Source organism: Lathyrus oleraceus, chromosome 3 (assembly GCF_024323335.1).
Source record: "Lathyrus oleraceus cultivar Zhongwan6 chromosome 3, CAAS_Psat_ZW6_1.0, whole genome shotgun sequence".
Taxonomy (NCBI): domain Eukaryota; kingdom Viridiplantae; phylum Streptophyta; class Magnoliopsida; order Fabales; family Fabaceae; genus Lathyrus; species Lathyrus oleraceus.
This window is the reverse complement of record NC_066581.1, coordinates 250,837,356-250,852,525: the sequence shown is the minus strand read 5'-3', so window position 1 is coordinate 250,852,525 and position 15,170 is coordinate 250,837,356.

The window sequence follows — 15,170 nt, the reverse complement described above, 5'->3', positions numbered from 1 at the left end:
CGATCACCACAAGACAATAATAAACACCTTATTATTATTATAATTAATTCCTTTAATTAATCAAATTAAATTTCGACGACCGATCATCACATTTTAATGAACAATTCATTTAAAATCGATGTCGCTTTTTGCATCAACACTTGACACTTTTAAAGCACTGAGTTAGCCGAATGGGCGAAAATTTTCTTGCGTTAACCGGTTAACACTGTTTTGAAATCTGAAAAAATTGTTTTCTGCCTTGCGTTAACCGGTTAACCAAATGCGTTAACCGGTTAACACTGTTTGAAAATGTCTTGGAAAACTGTTTTCCGCCTTGCGTTAACCGGTTAACCAAATGCGTTAACCGGTTAACACTGTTTGAAAATCTTAAAAATTTATTTCGCATTCCGTTAACCGGTTAACCATACGCGTTAACCGGTTAACACTGTTCCAAAAAGTGTTTAGGAAGCACAACTCTTGTGCGTTCAAACCCCAATCGCATAACTCTCTGACAACACAACCCTTGTGCCGTCACTAACCCTAATGCACCAATTTCAGACCGTCAAACACGTCTCGATTGTTAATTCAGTATGATTGATCAACACGTCATTGCTTCACCATACTAATGTCGGATCAAGAAGCAAACGACCATTGATCGCTCAAAGGAAAACAATCATCGAGGTTTTTGAATGAACGAAACAAGAACATTATATCATATATAATGTATTTTGCATCAGGGTTACATATATCACATTGTAAGACCCCAATTTTGGGCCCTAAGATCCCTCATGGCCCATATCATTCATATCATGGCCTCAAGGACCAATGCATGCCTTTGCTTTCCTCTTAGTGGATAGATTGCCTTGTGGGTTTGTTTCTTGATCACCAAGCATACTTTGCATTTGTATATCTTTGCTATCATATGTTTACCATTCAAAAAGTACAAAAATATTGTCAGTCTAATCTTTTTGCTTGCAGTGGAAGCAATCATCAGCAATTAGGTCAAAGATGGTCAACAGTCAGTCAAAGCAATGGATGATGGCCATTCTTGCAGAATTTGGGCACCATGATCATTAATCACAGGTTCATACAACTTGAGACATCATTTGAAGTCAAGTTCTCAAGGATTCAGGGTTTGGAATTCATCAGAAGTGCATCAGTCATCCAAAACCCTAGAAAAGTCAACAGACAGTCAAACTTGGTCAACTGAGGATTTAATCAGTGATTTGATGGATAGAATTGATTTGAAGGAGTTCATTCATGCTTGTATAAGCCTCATCTATCATGTCAAACCTCATCATGGAAGAAAAACAAGTGAAATCAGAAATTTTCCAGAAATAGAAAGTGGACCTGTAATTTCAACTGCCAAAAATGGAAACTTCTTGATCTTAAACTTACATCATGATACAAGCTCCAAATGAATTTTTGCCCAACATGAAAGTTGAAGATTTTGTTCTCCCATTTTCAAAAAGTCCAAGAACTCTCAAATCCCATGTGTGGTTGTCAAGATATGATCAAATCATTTTCACCAAATTTTGAACTTCAACAAGCCATATCTCTCAAACCATAAGGCCAAATTTGATGGGGTTTTTTCCTACACATCACATTTTTCATCCTCTTTCCAAAAATATAAATTTCATAACCTAAAACCTTGCCAATCAAAATGGCATTTTTGGACCTTTTGCATTTAAATTCAAAGTTTGACCAAACTTTGACTTTTTGAGTTTTTGACTTTTTCTTGATTTGGTCAATTGGGAAATGTTCCATATATCATTTATGATTTGTTCCAAGCCTAAAATCATAACCATACCACCATTACACCATCATTTTTAACCAAAATGCAAAAACTTGAAAATTGGCATTTGGTTTCAAATAAAGGGAAACAAAGTACAGCAGTACATGTATAACCAAAAACAGCAAAAAATGTTGTCCTTCTGCAGCTTGTGCCCAGCCCAAATTCTCAGCAAAAACACACCTCCACTTCATTTGTACATAACTAGCAATTTGGCAAATGGTTTCATAAAAAAGCAAAGCAAGGACAGCATTCATGAAACAACCAAAACAGCAATTACTTAAATGATTTGCAGCTGTTTGCAAGGCCCAGCTCGTACAGCATTGCACCCTCCCATATCCACTTACACAAAGTTAGCAAAATGGCAATTGGTTTTCGTTAAGCTAAATCAACTTAGCACTTGGATTAATAATGTTAAACAGACCTTTATAAGGCCATTTGCTGTCAAATAAACCCTAGTGTTCACAGCCTCCACAGACCAAAAACCCTCATTCTCTCTTCTTGCATTTTTGGCAATTGGCTTTTTTCTGCCAAACCCTTGAAAACCCTCGAATAACCTTGATTCCTCCATCATCTAAACATCATTTGGGATTGTTTTGCACATCATTTCTCAACTGTAATCCTCTTTCAAGCTCTGCATCTTCAAAGGACCTTTAATGGCAAGATGATATTTGAAGGGCTCCAAGTGTTCTCGAGCTAGAAAAGCTTCAGCATCCATCACTACAAAGCCTAAGCATCACCTGTTTGCACCTAAATCATCCAATACACCACTGTTTCAACTATTTCTTCGAAACCAAGTAAGTTATCGACTTCCCTCACATGCCTTGCTATGTTATGTTTATGAAAGGTCTTGGTATGCTAGTTTCAATGCATTTTGTTTCGAATGAAATGGTTGTAACATGAGGGAGAAATCTGAACTTTCATTTCTATGTCCAAAGGCATTTTTTATCGAATTGGGGTAATCATGATAAATTGAAGAAAAGGGATGTTATCTTATGCTTGTATTTGTGTTGTTGAAGCTTTTGGTATGCTTATTATAGTTTCCTGAAAGTTTTGATTATGATGGATTGTTGGTAATGATACCCTGTTGCTCATGCTTTTTGTCTGCCCAGAATTCCCATGGTTGTGTTGGTTCTGTTGTTAGCTAAATGTTGTTTAATAATGATACTTCATGGCCATGCTTTATCATTGTTGCTGCTGTTATGTTGGTTCTGTTATGCACTGTTGTGTGGTTTAGGTGAATCATGTTTTGTTTGATGCTTGGTTGAAATCATGCTTGTGGATTACATAAAATGCCTTGCTGTGTGAAACCTACCCTGCACCAGATTTTTCTATGATCATGCTTGTGTATTGCTGAATGATGTGCTGTTGTCGGGTTGCTTGCTATGAGAACATGATACCAAGGCCTTGCTGTTGTGATTGCTTGCCCAAATTTTATGTGATGATGTTGTTGAACCAATGCTGCTAAATCCATGCTGTTGTATGCTGTCATGTACTGTTGTTTGGTTTGATATGATGCTGATGAACACATGCTGTTAATGCCATGCTGTTGTTTGGTCTGCTGTTTGAATGATGATGGTATCATGCTGCTTGCCTTGCCATTGTGTGTTTTGCTCGAATTTTGGCATGTTGATGAACCATAAACATGAAGCTGATGTTGATAATACCATGCTGCTATTGCTGGATCTTACTGCAGTTTAGAAAACCCTCATGAATTGCATTTGAATGCTGTTGATTGTGCCTATTTGGATTTGTCTGTGTGATGATGAACATTGTTGATTACAAATGCCTGGCTGCTGTTTCTAAAACTTGAGCTGCCATGAATTTCTCATTTTTGTTTATTTTGGCATGTTGTTTGTGGTTCCCACTGCCATGCTATTTGGATATCACATGTTGTTAATGAATTGTGAAGTTGAACATACCATGCCATTATGAGATGCTTGTTGAATGTTGGTCTGTTGATGTTGGATGATGAACATGAATATTCCCTGATGTTTCGAAACTTCCAAACCTGCCCAGATTTTGCATGAACTTAGGTTTGGTTGTTACTAGCTGATGTTTGTGTGAGTTTTTATTGCCATGTTGGTTGTGATTTATTGCATTTGATTCATGTTTGGATGTTGATGCATGATGTTGTTGATGATACAATGTTGAAAACCCTGCTGCTGTTTTAAATATGTCCAGAAGATCCATGTGAAACATAATGAATGCTGTTATTTTTGATGATTACATGTTGATGATGAATATGCCAATGCTGCTGTTTGAAATTTCCTGAACATTGCTCATAAAATCCACATGTTGGTATTTGTTGTGTTTGGTCATGAATGTTGGTTTGTTGTATGATCAATGTTTTACATGCTGCTGCTTAATTGATGATGAAATGCCCTGCTATTGAACCATGAACATTGCCATGAAATTCATGTGAAACATTATTGTCCTGCTGCTACACATTTCCATGGCCATGCTGTTTATGTGCTGTTGTGTAATCTACTTGTTTCGAGTGTTAGTTGAGGATTATGAGCATGAAGTGATGAATGTTGCTGTCATGAAAACCTAGCATATTTCTAGAAATCCAGTTCGTGTATGCATGTGGGTTGATGACTGTTACTGCTGGTAACCATGAATCATTGCTTTGGGCCATTTGTTTACCATTTTGTTTGATTTTGGCATGCTGTTAATAAACTATGAATATGATGATGATAACATGAAAGTGATGCTGCAAATGCCAATACTGCTGCTGTTTTGAACTTGTATGAAATGCCTTTGCCATGCTGTTGGTTTTTTTTGCTTGGTTTGATTTTAATGTTGTTGTTTTTTGAACATGATAACATGATGCTGAGCCATGCTGTTAGGAAACCCTAAGGGTTTATGTAGAAAACCAGAATTTTGAGCTCATTGGCGCATGAGCACTGTTCCATTGGTTCCAGCCAATGAGAACATTTCATTTTGTTTGCCAAAGCTGTGCGTTTCAATTAGTGAAATCCATAATTACATCTGTGCCATCCGTTGACTTGTGTTTGACCATTAATCATGCTATGTGTTTCATACTTTGTTCAATTATTCATCAAAATTCAACAATTCATTTTTTGCTCATTTCAACTCCAAAAATTGTGGAATTTTTTGCATTAAACTCATGAACATGTCTAGTATTTGATTATGAATTTTAATCATTTTTCCATTGGCTGGATTTTTAATGATAATTATTTTCTTCACATGTGTGAATGAATGACACATTGTGCCATCCCTTTTGTGAAATTGTCATTTCATATCCAATGAGCTTGAAATTTTTTTGTGGTAAAACTAGACACCTTGACCTTCATTTCCATATAAAGTTTGTGCATTTATCATTTGTGGATTGATAGTTATGATTTTTTGAAGTTGTGTGTTGCATTTGGTGCTATACCATGATCATGCATTTTCACAATTTTTGTTCACACACTTCCCTACATCCAAATGACCTCAAATTTTGCATGAATGATCCCTTGTATGTCTAATTGATGTATGAATTTTCTTGGAATTAATCATGCTGTTTTCCATTTAATTGAGAATTTTCTTCCATATGTGGTCATTTGTTGACTTTTTGTGCTATGCCTTGCCAAATCCTTTGTGAAATTCTCAAATCTTATTGTATGACCATGAAATTTCATATGTGATAACTAGACATCTCAAGCTTTGCATTGGTGTTAATCTCATTCATTTCTCTTCTGTTTTCAAATTGATATGATTTTTTGAAGTTGACCTATGCTTGTTGACTTTCACCATGCTTACTTGAATTTGGTTTGATTTCATGAATTTCATTGACTGCCTTCCTCTCATCCAAATGCCATGAAATTTGACATGCTTGCTATGTTAGATGTTAGGATTGAGTGTGATTTATTTCATAATTTTTGAGAATGTTTGAGTTGACTTTTGAATGAAGTCTTTGCTGTTGATTTTTGTATGCTTCTCTTGCCATGCTTTGCATCCTTTTGCATATGAAATGACCATGATGCATGATTTAGTTATGAATCCAATTGAGAATGCTTCTTGAATGTTTAAACTTGGTTTGGGTTGACTTTGTCTTGCTGCCTTGACTCTTTCTTTCATCTTTGACCCTAGGCTAGCCCTAGTGGTCTTCTAAGCTTATGATTGAGTTCATCTGTTTCAGGTTAAGCACCAATGCCTTGAGGATCATTCAAATATTTGTTTGAGTTGAATTATATGATGTGCTAACCTTTGTTTTGTAGGTGACTCATATGCTTGAGTCTTTGTGCCTTGCACAATTGGTCCCTCTGTGGTTGACTTTTGGTTCATTTCCTTTGATTTTGACTGTTGAGCTGTTTACTAACTAGTTTGACTTTTTCAGGTACTTTAGTTGCCTAAGTTCTTTGAACTTGCTTGCTTGCTTTGCTTTTTAGCATTTGCTTTGAGGTATAATTACTTCTTCTTCATGTAGTCTGGAGACCCGGTCTGTTATTTGACCGGGCAAACTGTCTGAAGTCCTCCTTAAGAGGCAATGCCTGTGTTTGTTTATATTTGTCCCAAGCAGGAAAAGTCCTTCAAGTAAGGCAATTGGTGGAAGGTAGGGATAAGTAATCTATCCCCCACTATTCAGTGTGTCCTCTCTTTGCTCCCATTTCATGGTTGAAGCGTTGAGATAAATACCCAAGATCTAATCGAGTCAATAATGTGGAGAGAGTTCCTACTTTCTGAACTCCCACACTTTCTGATATGCTCTCTCTTATCTGAGATTGAAGCAATGAGGCACCCCCCTCATCTCCTTTTCATCTGCTTCACCTGAGCCCCTCAATGGCCAGGTTAAGAGCGACACTTACCTATTACAGTGGACTTTTAAAGTCAAACCCTCTTGTGTGAGCCCCCATTGTTTGGCTATAGAGTGTGCTGTTTGATATTCATTGATTGATTAATTGCTTCATATGCACTTGCTTGCCTGTATGCTATGCATTTATCATCATCATCAATTGCCATTAATGCGTGATCATCTCATTTGTTTTGTGATGCTATCATTGTTGTTTGCCCATTGAGGACAATTGTAAGACCATTGCTTTGGCATTTGCTCCTGTGATATGGAAGGATAGAGTGTAAGACCTCATTGGTCACTCATATCTTCTGTTATCTGTTTGTATGTGAGGATACAGTTGCAAGCCCCTGTAAGTTGGCATCTGTTGTCCTATGATCATGATTTGATTTCTGTTATCTGTTTGTATGTGAGGATACAGTTATAAGTCCCTGTAAGTTGGCATCTGTTATCCTGTGATCATAATTTGATCTGTTTGATTGGTATGTGAGGTTGCAGTTATAAGTCCCTGTAAGTTGGCATCTGCTTTCCTGTGATCATAGTTTGTTCATCTGTTTGTATGAGAGGTTGCAATTATAAGTCCCTGTAAGTTGGCATTTGCATTCCTGTGATCATATTGTTGCTTTTGTTCTTGTATGTGAGGATCCATTGTAAGTCCCTGTGATGTGGCATTGGATTTCCTAGGACCATACTGTGGAGTTAACCTAAGTCCAGATAGATTGGCAGTTGACTTCCATATCTCATTTCTTGTTTTCTTCTGTGGAGATTAGTGTAAGTCCATTGAGTGGCATCTGATATCCTGTTTCTGTTTTAGGAGACTGGTGTAAATCCATCTATTGGTATCCGGTATCCGCCTTTTTTATTTTTTTGCCTGTGGAGATTAGTATAAGACCATTGAGTGGCCTCTGATATCCCATTTTGTTTTAGGAGATTGGTATAAGACCATTGATTGGCATCCGATATCCGCTTTTACTTGCTTTGTTTGTTTATTATTATCCATTGCTATTCCAAAGGACACACTTGAATCATCTGCTATATGATTTCAAGAAGTGAACCTTCTAAGAAGTTTTACTATCCATCTTCATCCATTCATCATTCATTATGTCCTAGACTTTTCACACTTTATCTTTCAAATTTGACATAAGTGTTGTGCAAACATTTTCATGTTTTCTAACTAAAAACCTGGACTCAAGTCCTTGACTTTTTTTCAAACTTCATTTCATAATACTTATTTGAATTGATCTTAATCATACTTTGACTCCATTTTCAAAATCATAATCAGTAACTCCACTCATTCACTTGTTTTGGCTTTGTCCATTAATCTTTTCATACATGAGCTATAGGTTTGATTTATCTTAGTGGTTGATGTTAATCTCACCTTCTGTCTTTAGTGATTGAATTGTAAGTCTTCCTTGCCTATTATAGGGTTAACCCCTCCCTGGTAAGTTGAAGCTTTTCTCACATGGTGGACGTTGTTGTTTGTATAAGGTTGAGTTTTCTCCCGTGGATAACGTAAGACCTAGGGTTTGTGTTTAAAATTGAACCTAACCCACTTTTGGAAATCTTTTAGCCGAACTACGGCGTTCTGATCCTTACCTTTGATGGAAGGTACGTAGGCAACGGGTTCATCCGTTCGAACCCAATAACCCAATAATAATAAAAATGTATATTCTTTTCTCATCATCCCAATCATGTTTGCACAATCTTTATGTCATAACAAATAATAATTTTTGCATAACAAGTGTGAAAAGGGCTCCCTAGGAGTACCTAGGACGTGATGGGTGCCTAACACCTTCCCATTGCGTAATTTACCCCTTACCCAGAATCTCTGATCTTTTTATTAGTTTTCTACGTGTAAAACTTCTTAGGCTTTTGTTCGCTTTTTAGCCAGTCCTTTGGATAAATAAAAGTGCGGTGGCGACTCGAAATTTTCAATGTATCTCATAGCTTATGATTTAATCGATAGATCATATAGCGACGAATACACCGCTACAGAAAAGTGGCGACTCTGCTGGGGACAAGATAGAATCCCTGGTAGTATTGCCTACTTTTCACCCTTGTTGTGCTATATTGTTATTCTTTATCTGACATATTTTTGTACAATTTGGGATCACTGTATTGATTGTAATGTGTGAATTGCTTGATATACATTTGCTGTTTGCTTTGGTGATCTGTGAGATGAGTTCTATACCCGAACTCGAGTGCTCTCTAGGATAGGAGAATGGCATAGTCTTGTCGATTGGTGTGGAGTAGTCCTTAGCCAATTGACTTGCGAGCCCATTCACTTGGTGGAGGTCATGTTGAACTAATAATGTCACACAAGTTATTTGTGGTTAGGCATTATTCTTTCAATCATGTTCCGCAGAAGCCAAGGACCTTAGTTTACCAAACCCATCTTGGCCTATTTTTAGGACCGTAGTGCGGAGGTCGTTCAGATGTCAGTTCTGATACGATTGTTACGCGATACTACACTCATAAGAGTTTCTCTTGAGAATATTCTTGGAATACGAGTATTCGTTCCTCCGATAATATTCGAAAGATGGAACGATGATTATGGGAACCTCTGATAGAACATGTCTGGCAGGTTTAAACCCTAGTACACTCCCTTTGGGTGGTTCTTAACCGAGACTCCATGCTCGTGACTCTCAACAAACCCGTGATTCGTGGTTGAGTCGTTCAAACATTGTTAATATCAATGGATCCCGGATCAGGTGTAAAACCTAAAATCCATCAAAGCGGCTGGTTGATATTAAGAATGTCTGAACCGGTTCATGTACCGTTAATATCAATGGAACTTGGGTGTCGATAAGGTGAAAACCTAAATCCACCAAAATGGATGATTGATATTAGGGATACATAGAGCTTTCCCACGACCTTTGTTTGGTGTGCTTTGCTTGATCCTTGAGTGTGTTTGTTGCATTCATGCATTCACGCATTCATCCGCATTCATGTCATCAAAAAAAAAAGAGAAAATTTTCAAGGAACTTAAAGGGTTATTTGCAAAATTTTCAGACATGGAAAGACCAAAAAGGCATACAAAGAAGTACAGCTTTAAGCAGCCTGATGTAAAAGAGTTAAGGAATCTGACATCGTATGTATTAGATCCCTTGGGTTTCAAAGCTCGCTATGGGAAGCTTCTGCCGTTGCTGACTACTCAAGTGGATGAGGGATTGATGAGCACTCTTGCTCAGTTCTATGATCCGCTCTATCATTGCTTCTTATTTCCGGACTTCCAGTTGTTGTCGACTTTGGAAGAATACTCTCACCTTATTGGGATCCCTATTCTGGATCAAGTGCCGTTCAGTGGCCTAGAGAGTATTCCATCTGCTCGAGAGATTTCCAGCTTGTTGCACATAGATGAAGATCTGATTAGAGCTAATCTGACTATCAAAGGCGGAATTCAGGGTTTTCCCTCCGAGTTCCTTGTTGCTCAAGCCATTTTCTATGGGAAGGCCATGAGTGAGGATGCCTTTGAGGCTCTATTTGTGTTGCTCATCTATGGATTGGTGCTGTTTCCCAACTTCGACAAATTCGTGGACATGAACGCCATTAGGATCTTTTCAGTTCTTAATCCAGTTCCGACCTTGTTGGGTGATGCGTATGTCTCCTTGCATCTGAGGAATATGAAGAATGGAGGAGTCATTGTCTGCTGTTTACCCCTGCTGTACAAGTGGTTTATTTCGCACTTGCCGCAGACAGTTGCTTTCAAGGAGAACAAGGGATGTCTACGGTGGTCTCAGAGACTCATGTCTCTCACCAATGATGATATCACCTGGTATGATCGCGTGTATGATACCGTCCAGATCATTAATTCTTGTGGTGAATTCCCCAATGTGCCTCTTCTTGGTACATGTGGTGGGATTACCTACAACCCTACGCTTGCACGTCGTCAGCTTGGGTTCCCCCTAAAGGATAAACCCCATAACATTCTGTTAGAAGGTGTGTTCTTTCAGGAGGGTAAAGATCCCCAAGGCCTGAAAGCCAGATTTGTCCGCGCTTGGCGCAATATTCGCATAAAGAGTAGGAATGAATTGGGTCCAAAGAACTGCATTGCTTTGGAGCCCTATACCTCTTGGGTCAGACAGAGGGCTGCTACCTACCTGATGCCATATGATCATCCGAGACCTACACTGTTGGATGTGGCTGGGCCTTCAACCCTCCCTACCCAACGTGTAGAGGAGTTGAGAGAAGAAGACCTTTCGCGTGCCTGGATCCGCGAGAGAGAGGAATTGCTGCAGCAGCTCAAGGAGAAGGATGATATGATTGAATTTCTCGAGCACCGAGTGATCGACGATCCGAACGACACTTGGACTTCTCTGCTTCCTCAGTCTTCCAAATTCTGGAAAAGGAAGTATGATCAACTTGCAAAGGAGAAAGCTGATATGGAGGCTGCCTATGAGAGAGAGATCAAGAAGTTGTACACTTCTCGCCTTCCAGCATCCCGAGCTAATAGGGATCCATAGGATGTCATTTACCTTTTCTCTTTGTAATATTTAAAAAAAATGCTGTACTTCTTTGTCTATATATTTTGAATGAAATATTTTCCATGAACAATCAAAATGTTTAAATATTCGAAATATTGCAAATGAATACCCTAAGGGTTCCTTGAAAACCAAAGCATTTGCACAAGCATTTCATGCATCATTCCTGCATAAACAGGTACCCATTTTGCTGATCTTCCGGTTCTAACCATCTGCTCTTCATTTATTTTGAAGACAAGCTGACTCACCGGTATTATACGAGAGTCAACTCTGCAAGGATTATGGAGCAGTTGGAACAAGAGAACCAGAGTTTGAGAGATGAAGTCGCCAGACTTGGCGCATTGATGGAGCAACTTCTTGCTGCCCAGAATCAGCCTGCTCCTCAACCAGCAACTCCGGTTCAGCGGACCGTTATATCAGAGATAGCTACTTCATCGGTGCCTGTCAGTGCCCAGCAGCCAAATGCCATGCCTCCCGGTTTTCCTTGGGGGATGCCTCCTGGCTTTATGCCTGATTTGCCAGCTCCTACATTTGTTCAAATGCCGGCATCTAGCCCGGTCCCTATTCCCGTTCCTCCTGTCGTGCATACCATGCCGAGGGTAGACGACACCATTTATCACTCTGAAGCGTCTGAGGGCTCAGATGTTCATGAAAAAATGGACGCTATGAACGACCAATTCCTCGAGCTGAGGAAGGAATTGAGAACTCTTAGAGGCAAAGATCTCTTCGGCAAGTCAGCAGCCGAACTTTGTCTAGTTCCCGGTGTGAAATACCAGTTAAATTCAAGGTCCCAGACTTTGAAAAGTATAAAGGGAACACTTGTCCTTTGGCACACTTGGTCATGTATGCCAGAAAGATGTCCACGCAGACCGACAACGATCAACTCTTGATCCACTACTTTCAAGACAGTTTGTCTGGTGCTGCTCTCCGTTGGTATATGAGCTTGGATAGTGTCAACATCCGCTCTTTCAATGACCTTGGCGAAGCTTTCGTCAAGCAATATAAATACAACGTTGACATGGCGCCTGACAGAGATCAACTCAGGTCTATGTCACAAAAGGACAAAGAGACGTTCAAGGAGTACGCCCAGAGATGGCGTGAGCTGGCAGCTCAGATCACTCCACCATTAGAAGAGAAAGAGATGACCAAGATCTTTCTGAAGACTCTTGGGTCATTTTACTATGAGAGAATGGTGGCCAGCGCTCCCTCTGATTTCACCGAGATGGTGAACATGGGGATGCGTCTTGAAGAAGGTGTCCGTGAAGGACGATTAGCTAAAGATGATGGTTCTTCCTCTAAACGATATGGAGCGTTTAAGAGGAAAGAAGGAGAAGCTCATGCTGTGCAGTCTCAGCCCAAGCATCGAAGACCCTCTGTTCAGAGGAAGCCTGCACATCATTCCAAACATCAGCATCAGGTGGCTAGTGTGGCACCTGTATTCAAGGATAATGCTCAGCAGTATCAGCATCAGCAGCAATATCCACAACCACAATATCAACAGCAACAGCAACGTCCACAGCAACAGGCTTACCAGCCTCGTGGAAGTACGACCAATCAAGCTAATATGAACTATGATAGGAAGAAGGTCAGCTTCGACCCTATTCCGATGACATATACAGAGCTTTATCCCTCCTTGTTAGAGAGGAAGTTGGTTTCGCCCAGGGATCCTCCTGCTATTCCTGCCAACCCGCAATGGTGGTACAAACCAGACCAGCATTGTGTCTACCATTCCGGTGCTCCGGGCCACAACGTTGAGAACTGTTTCCCGCTGAAGAATAAGGTTCAAGACCTCATGAGAAGCGGAATTCTGAGTTTTGAAGACTCCAATCCGAATGTCACCAGGAACCCATTGCCTTCGCATGGGAAGTCTGTGAACATGGTTCAGGAAGACCTTGGGAAGTACAAGGTGAAGTATGTCAGTCATATCCGGCAATCGTTGGTTGATTAGCATAAGATGCTGTGTCGGTGCAGCTATTTGGAGCATAATCACGATAAGTGCCGCGTCTGTTCTGTTAACCGCTTGGGTTGTAATCAAGTACGCTTTGAACTTCAGAAATTGTTGAATGAAGGTACCATTGAGATTCTCCAGAATCGCAATGTTGATGTTGTTGAGCCCGAAGTGAGTGTCATCTCCCCGGTGTTCAAATTGCCAGAGCCCGTTGTTATTCGGTATAATAGCAACAAGCCTAAGGCTTCACCTTCTTTGATTATCAAACCAGCTGGCCCTGTGCCGTATTCATCTGATCGAGCTGTACCATTCCGGTACAATCCTGTTGCTGTCCAAGATGGAGTAGAGGTTCCTTTGCCTTCAACTTCTGTAACCACTATCGCTGATGTTAGTGGGTTGACCCGCAGCGGTCGTGTATTTTCTGCGCCAGCAAAGGCTACTGCTTCTGACACTGTTGTGCACCCTGTGGGGACTGCTGTGAATGTTCAGAATCCGGCGCTTGATGTTGCCAAACCCTCCTCGTCTGTACCAAAGACTCCTGTTTCTTCAGTTGGCCCGAGTGGCATTGTTGATGAAGAATCTGATGAGATGCTGAGGCTCATCAGAAAGAGTGAGTACAATATTGTAGACCAGCTTCTACACACGCCCTCCAAGATTTCCATTCTTTCTCTATTGCTGAATTCAGAACCCCATAGGGAGTCTCTTCAGAAAGTCTTGGACCTGGCGTACGTTGATCACGACGTCACCCTGGAACAATTTGATAGCATCGTTGCAAACATTACCGCTTGCAACACTCTGAGCTTTTGTGACGCTGATCTCCCTGAGGAGGGAAGAGACCACAACATGGCTTTACACATCTCAATGAATTGCAAATCGGATGCAATGTCCAATGTGTTGGTGGACACTGGATCGTCCCTTAATGTATTGCCAAAATCCACACTCTCACGATTGTCATATCAAGGTCCTCCTATGAGGCAGAGTGGGGTTGTTGTAAAAGCTTTTGATGGGTCGCGTAAGACCGTGATTGGGGAAGTTGATCTCCCGATCAAGATTGGACCAAGTGATTTCCAGATCACTTTTCAAGTAATGGATATCCACCCATCATACAGCTGTCTCTTGGGCAGACCATGGATTCACGAGGCTGGCGCCGTGACATCCACCCTACACCAAAAGCTGAAGTTTGTGAAAAACAAGAAATTGGTTGTAGTAGGGGGAGAAAAGGCTCTCCTGGTCAGTAATCTGTCTTCTTTCTCGTACATTGATGCAGAGGATGAAGTTGGAACTCAGTTCCAAGCTTTATCTATTGATAAACCAATCGAGAAGAAGTCTCCTTCATTCACTTCCTACCGTGATGCTAAGCTGGCCATTGAATGTGGTGCAGTCGCTGGATTAGGGAAAGTGCTTGAACTTGAAGATAATCGATCCCGGGCTGGCATTGGCTATGGTTCTGGGGCATGCAATGAGCAAGGTCTGTTCACCAGTGGAGGATTCATCCATGCTGATCAACCTGCAGAAGAGGAAGCTGCTGCTATCATTGAAGAAGAAGATGCAGAAGACTTGAACAATTTTGTTATTCCTGGTGGTGTCTGCCACAATTGGGTCGCTGTGGATGTTCCTACAGTTATCCATAGATCAGAGTAATTGTTCATTTTGTTTAAAACCCTTCTCCCATGCCAAAAGGAGAAGTGATGACATTGTTGGCAAAGCATATATACAATGATATTTTCATTCAATTTTTGCATTGTCAAAACATTTGTTTTTCCTTTGTTTTCACTTTTTGCTTTTCTTTATGAAATCAGTGATCACAAAAAACCATAAAAACAAAAATAAAAGCTGTAAAAGCAACATTTTTCATCTGCATAATGATTTGCTTGTTTAAATTCTGAAGTTTTTCTTAACCAAAATCATTATGCAGGTTGATCCTAAAACCCATTGAACATAATGATCCAACGCCATCTCCCAACTTTGAATTCCCTGTATTTGAGGCAGAAGAAGATGACGTTGAAGAGATTCCTGATGAGATCACCCGTCTCCTTGAGCACGAAGAGAAGATCATTCAGCCGCATCTCGAAGACTTGGAAACAGTCAACTTGGGATCTGAAGATTGTGAGCGCCTGGTGAAGATTGGGGCACTTCTTGAAGAGTCTGTTAAAGAAGATTTGATCAGCTTGC